Genomic DNA, 7,141 nt, shown 5'->3' on the forward strand with positions numbered 1-7,141 from the left:
GATCAGGGTGAGCAGCTTGTGGTCAAGGGGACCACCTGTGGCTGAGCAAAACACAGGAATGTTTATCCTCCTGAATCCGTGCTCGGGCACATGGATCAAGGGGCCCTCACCTGGGGTAGACCCTGTTGACACCTGATACCACAGGGTGAGAAAAATGTATTTAGTGGCTCTATAAGGGGCCATGAATCCTGCCCCTGGTATCTGATCTTGTTTAACCTCCTGCAGCCTGCCCTGTTCTCTTCGTTACTTACTGTGTGACCTCCCTTCCTGCTGTCTATAAATGTTCCCAGCAAAGAGAATCACTCCAGCAAAAGGTGGATAAAAAACTGAATGATGTGGCCAGAGAACAGAGCATTGGAATTGATCTAAACTGCCTGGATGTCCCTGCTGATCCTGCTGCAAAAGCTTTCTGTGGATGTTTCCAGGCTAAGAAGCGAGGCCATAAAGTTTTCAGGGTATCCCAGGCGGTGGCAGAGTGATTCAATCAGGCTCTCTTATCAGATTCTCACTTATCTCTCCCTTCCCTTCTCCATCAGGGTAGGAAATGCCTTCTCTGAAAGGCTGGGCAGGCATTGCTGGGGTGGAGAGTGCAGAGTAAGCAGATACCAGACTAGGAGGTAACTTAGAAATTCAGCTGGTTAATGAAGCATGTGGCCTCCAGATCCTTCCCAGCTCCAGCCCTGCACACCCTCCTGCCTCGGGGTTCACCTCAGGGAGGGAAATACATGTTTTATGCACACAAGATGCTTCTCCAAGGAGGATTTTCAAGGCACCAGCCTCTGAAATATTCCTGGCTGCTGCTCTTCTCAGAGGGCAGTCAGCCCCTTGCCACCAGGGAGACCCTAATCTGAGCCCACAGAGGGAGGCTGAGGGTAAGGCACTTATTAAAAAGTCATTTTAACTGCCTTTTTCTCACCTGGGTCTGAATTATCTCGAGGAATAGAATAGCTTTGGGTAATCTGGCTGTGGTCCCACCCTCGCCCTGCAAATCCTGAGGAACTCAGCCAAGGCAGAGCAGAATCAAGCAGAAGGCCTCCTGCCATCTGGGAAGTCACTGGACCATGCAGAGGGATTAGGTTTTGGGCCAAACTCAGAGTAATGCTTTGCAAACACCATTTCCAGGGCAAGAAGTGACAGCTCCAAATATGTTTAAATAAGTTTAAAGACTGGGGGTGGACTCCTTAGGCCTTGGAGTGGATAGAGCAGGACAGTGGGGTCCTCAGAAACGGATTTGAGATACAGGGTTGCCTTGTTCCTGTTCTGTCTGGGGCATTGTGTGAGTCAGGGCAGTCACAGGGCTCAGAGTGAGGGATCAGAAGGCTGAGTGGGCTGTGATGGCACCCTGGGGCCCTTCGAGGACCTTCCCATGTGCTCCTGGATGCTGTGGGAGGGCAGGAGCTGCACTGGAGGTGGAGCTGTATGAGCAAAGTGCAGGATGGGGCTTGGGAAGCTTTGGGAAGCTGGTTTGCCAAATGTGTCTTGGGGCTCGGTGTTGGTGGGGCTGCTGACCCCTCCCTGTTAGAAGCTTCTGGGGGCAGGCAGCTGAGATTTCCCTCTTCTCCCTTCTTTTCCTTTCCCTGCACTGCTCCTGCTCAGCTCTCTTCACTGTGCTCACCCCAATGGTCCCTTTCCTGGTTTATGTCCTTCAAACTCTTCCCTTTAAACACTTAGTCATCACTTAAGCTGAACTGCTATATACAAATATAGCTCTTTTGATCTTCCTACATAAATCAATACCTCCTGCCCTTTAATCTTTCTAGGGGCTTTCTCTGAGCTCTCTCCAATTTACTATCTGTCTTTAAAAGTGAGTTGTCTTTTCAGCCTGGTTCCCCACAATTTTCAAGTTTCCTGAAGGCCCAATACCTGCAGGAAATCGTTGGTGGCTCTTTGCCACCTCCATTTACCTTCAAGTGGTACCAGGTGTTACGTGCAGAGCATCTCTTGTCTCCTTGGGCTGCTCTGGCTCTTCACAAGCATTGTCAGCCTGTTCTGGAAGTGAGCAGTGACACAGCCCAAGCTCCTGTTCCCAAGGAAGGTCTTACAGGACACAGAAAACCAAGGCCAGTCTTAACAGTGCTGTGCCATTCTGGGGTGAAGGATAATTGTCCCACTTGGGTGGGGCAGGAATTCCTGCAGTAATTGGTGGCTGTGGAGGTGAACCCAATGTTGTCTGCAACAGTACAGCAAATGCCAAGAGAAACTGTGGCTGCCCCATCCCTGGAAGTGTCCAAGGCCAGGCTGGACAGGGCTTGGAGCACCCTGGGCTGGTGGAAGGTGTCCCTGCCCATGGTGGGGGGGGGAGTGAGATGAGCTTTAATGTCTCTTCCAATCCAAACCATTTTGTGATTCTGTGAAATATGTGACATAGGTACAAGGAAGCCCAAGATGAGTGCAGGGAAATGAGCTGTAAGTGGCAGCTATTTGTCCCTTCAGAGTGGGCAACTGGACATCCCATCCTCAGCGAGGCACTGGGGCATGTTCAGCCACGGCTGGTGGTGTTAGAGCACAGGCTCAGCAGGGAGCCAGGCCCGGGACACGTGGGGTGGGATGCACTTGTCATCAGCGTGGCAGGGATGGATGGCCTGTCACTGCTTGGCTGGAGCCGTGGGAGCAGGAGGAGGGTCCTGCTGATGTACAGCGGGAGGTGATCCCGTGCCTTGATTTAGTGCAGGTGTCACACCCTGAGCCCGGCTCACACTTCATCCCAAGTGTTTAGTCTGTTGCTTATGTTACATTTGGTAAATAAAACTGTCAGTGAAATGATCTTGAGCATGTGACCGTGGCTTTAGGGCAAGAGTTAAGGCTCTCTGTAGGGCTGGAAGAGACCATTGTGCAATTCCTCCCCCTGTCCTTTCCCTGGGCCCATTCCACCCCTGGACTGAGAACGCTGGGAAAGCCATTAAAGCTATTACAGTAAAAAGACTTTCCTCTCCACCCCCCTTTTCAAATGAAAGGTTTATAATAGCAATAAACCCTTTATTTTAACATCTCCTTATGGGTCAAATAAAAGCTGGTCCAGGCCTGAGACAGAGAATCTGCCCACTCTGCTCCTCCCCTCTGGATAAATGTAGCAGTGCTGCCATGGGCCTTATAGCTTAATTAGTCACTATTCTCTGTTGTTCCTTAAAAACGTACTTTACAAAGCCTGGGCAGCCTGTCCGTGTCATATTTCCTGCATTCTTAGAGGTGTTAATGAATTCATTAATCACTTAATGGCAAGGAGGGTCTTTAGGGACCGGCATCGCAATTTACGGCTCCCAGGAGGAAAACTCTCTGTCACTGAGCTAAAGTTTCAGCTCCACTAATTTGTGCCAGCAGAGCTGCCGAGCTCCTTCCTGCAGTCCTTGGAGTCCACGTGGACCTCCAGCATCGAGGCAGAGCACGCAGTGATGGGGGTGGGAATTTGCTGGGTGAGTCCTTGTGCTGAATGATGTCCTGGCTCTGAAGGTTTCAGAGGCTGAAAAGGGCAAAGGAAACCTCTCCCCATCCTCCTGCTTGTATTCCTCTTTTTTTTTTCCCCACTGGGACAGGCTTCCTGAAAAACCACTGCAAAAGCTCCTCTGTGCAATAGGTTGGGAAACACATCCCAGGGTTTCCTGCTGACTTGTAGGAAATCCAAGCTATGGCAGTGTGGCTGTATAATGTGCTTGGGACTGCAGGCTTAGGCCGTGAAATGAGTCTGTGCATCTTTTCTAATTGGAGACCGTCAGGGTGACGTATTTTGACTGAAACTGTCAGTTGAGATGTGAATTTGAATGTTTGCATGGAAATGTTGATTATTTCAGTCTCTCGCCCTTGCTGTGGGAGAGCCACTGGTGCCAAAGTTCCCCACAAAACAGCTCTGTTGGCTTCTTTCTAATCACATGGCAGCTCAGGGAGAGGAGGAGGTGAACAAAGCCCTCCTCTCTGCTAATTCCCTTCCACCAGCCTGTCATCACTTTGCAATTGCACCTTTTTAAAGGATTTTTCCCCCCCTGCTTTTCTGTTCTCCCGTTTAACTTCTGCTCTGGTTTCTCTTCCCATCCTTCCCTTCAGTCTGTTGCTTTCCCAGACTGAAAGCCAAGGGAAGCAGAGTTAGAATGTCAGAGCAGGGGTAGCAGGGTGGGCAGAGCTGGGGGCTGCCCATGTGCAGGCTCTGCTCCCCATCCCTGGAATCCTCCTGCCATTCATTTCCCACAGTGGTGTTCTTTGCTCAGCAGCTCCTGTGAAGGATGTGTGAGATGAAAGGCAGGAGAGAAGCTACATGTTGGCCTGGGAGAGGAGAAAGGAGGGAGAGAAAGCAAGAATACAAAACCACTTCATAGGAGAAAACACAAAGGGAGGCAATTTCACTGAATGCCAGATGGTCAAAATGAAGCAGAGACATGTAGAGCACTCCATGTCCAACTGTTTGCTTTGGCAGGGAGCCTTCAGCTTTGCCGTGAGAGTCTCCCAGGCACCCTCTTCTCCTCCTTGGCTTTCCTCAGCCCCTTTGCTCATCCTCTGGGCCCCTCTTCTTTCTCCATCCTCCTTCTACTCCCTTGGATCTCTTTGCTGCCCTCTCATCTCCTGCTGCTGCCCACGATCACGTTGCACCTCAAATGCTGACGAGAGTGGGAGCGAAGGTTGACCTGTGCCTGTGGCACCCCCTTTCCTCCACCAGGAGATGTCCCTGTCCAACATCAGGCTTGTTGAAGGTGGAGCTGAATGCATGGCCAGGCAGAGGAAACCTTTCCTTTGGAGGTGTTCCTTAAAATGAAAAGACAGCCATGTCTTGAAGCACCACACATATGAAGCATCCATTTGTTATTTTATAAAGGTCCTTTTTATAGTTATTAAATTATTACTGCTATGCCTTAGTTTGAGGGAAAAGCCAAAATGTTTACCAAAAGCAGAGGAGAGGATTCCTCCACAATAATCATGTCACTGTTTATTAAATTTAAGAAAAAGGAACTTTAATTAGAAAATGGATATAAGAAGGATAACTGTTCTTAACTACTATATATATGTAGATATAGATAGAACTGTAAACAGACCAGAGCAAACTACTCCCCAGCACCAAAAGGAAAACCAAAAGAGAACAACCCCCAAACTGTGGGTTCCTTCTGGTGCAGTTCTATTTATGGACAGTGTCAGTGTCACACCTGGGTGGCTGTGAGGGGAATGCTCAGTCTTTTCCCAGTGAGGCAGAGCCAAGGAGTGAGCACTCACATGGACTCTCTCTCTCTTTGTCCTCTGTCCCAAATGAAGAGGGAAAAGCTGGGAGTGGAGGAGTGGTGATAACCCCCAGGAATCTCCTTGCAGTCTAAGTTTGTCCCCAGGAAAGAAAGCAGAAGTCTGCAGCGTGTCTCAAAGCAGCTGTGACTCTCCTCTCTCTCTCTCTGTCTCTGAAGCTCAGGGTGCCCAGAGATGGAGGGGGAAAAGCAAAGAGCAGAGCCAGAAAAGGGGAGCTCACCAGCCAGCAGTGGCTCCTTTTCTGCAGTTGCCCAAACCAGCACGCTGGGAACAAAGAAAGAAAAAGCCTCTCCCCACCCCAAGGTGTTGGGGTTCTGTTTTCTCACCTCCATCCCACCATTCAGGTGGAATCTGACAGTCATCAGTCATCCTTTGTCCTCAGTCCTGGCACTCTAAGCCCAAATCTTTGTGTGTGTGTGTGTGTGCGTGTGTGGCTCGGCTTCCCGAACGAAGATTTGGGCAGGGCTGTCCCCATGTGCCCTTCCAGCCTGCGCAGTGGATTTTAGGTGAGGCTCAGCATAGGCAGAACTGGCCCCACCGTTTAACTCCTGAGGTTCATCTGCCAAGGCCGAGTGAGCTTGGACAGTGCCAGTGAAGTCCTCAGGACTAGAACCTACAGCACCCGGCATTTCCCAGGAAGTCTCCCATCCAAGCACTAATCCGGGGCTGACCCTGCTGAGCTTCCGAGATCTGACGGGATCGGATGTCAGGGAGGCATTTAATTGTGTTGGTAAGGTGAGAAAAATTCTCTGAGGGCTCCTCCCAACACCACCTTGCTGTGTTTGAACCTTCAACACTGCTATTAAACCTGAACTTTTCTATGCTGAAAACCCTGTCAAGGATACCTATGGAGGTGCACTGTCAGCTCCTGAAAGGTAAACAAGGGAAAAGTGATGGGAGATTTTTGCCTTTTTTTTTTTTAATGCAACATCCATTCAGAGGTTATTTTTCCCCGTTTACTTTAAAAACATTCCAGATAACTGATGGTCGAGGTGGAGAGTTTGTATGTATGTATGGCCAAACTTTGCTAACGAAGATTTGGGCAGGGCTGTCCCCATGTGGGTGGGCCCTTCCAGCCTGCGCAGTGGATTTCAGGTGAGGCTCAGCGTGCACAGAACTGGCCCCACCGTTTCAGTCCTGAGGTTCATCTGCCACGGCCGAGCGAGCTTGGACAGTGACAGGGAAGTCCTCAGGACTAGAACCTACAGCACCCGGCATTTCCCAGGAGGTCTCCCATCCAAGTACTAATCCGGGGCTGACCCTGCTGAGCTTCCGAGATCTGATGGGATCGGATGTCAGGGAGGCATTTAATTGTGTTGGTAAGGTGAGAAAAATTCTCTGAGGGCTCCTCCCAACACCACCTTGCTGTGTTTGAACCTTCAACACTTCTATTAAACCTGAACTTTTCTATGCTGAAAACCTTGTCAGGGATACCTATGGAGGTGCACTGTCAGCTCCTGAAAGGTAAACAAGGGAAAAGTGATGGGAGATTTTTGCCTTTTTTAATGCAATATCCATTCAGAGGTTATTTCCCCCCCTGTTTACTTTAAAAACCTTCCAGATAACTGATGGTCGAGGTGGAGAGTTAAAGAACAGTATAATGAGTATGTTAAAATCTTTACAAACCAGTGACTATGGGAAAGGCAGCTGAGCTTTCTTGGGCTTGTACTGACACTATACATTTCTTTCCAGCTATTCTTGCTTGAATTGGAAAATACAGGTCGTTGGGTACTTGGTTGGCAGGTTATTCTCCTGGAAATTTCGGAGTTCCATGGAGCAGACACAGGCATAGTGCTGACCCTGAATGACTGGATCCCAGTCTGAGGCATTTGACTCACATTGGCATCACTGCTCCTGACAAGGCTCAGACTTGCTCTAGAGCAGGAGCAGAGGCTTAAGTGGAGGCACTGGAATGCTGGAAGTCTGA

Source organism: Pithys albifrons, chromosome 11, assembly GCF_047495875.1.
Source record: "Pithys albifrons albifrons isolate INPA30051 chromosome 11, PitAlb_v1, whole genome shotgun sequence".
NCBI classification, from domain to species: domain Eukaryota; kingdom Metazoa; phylum Chordata; class Aves; order Passeriformes; family Thamnophilidae; genus Pithys; species Pithys albifrons.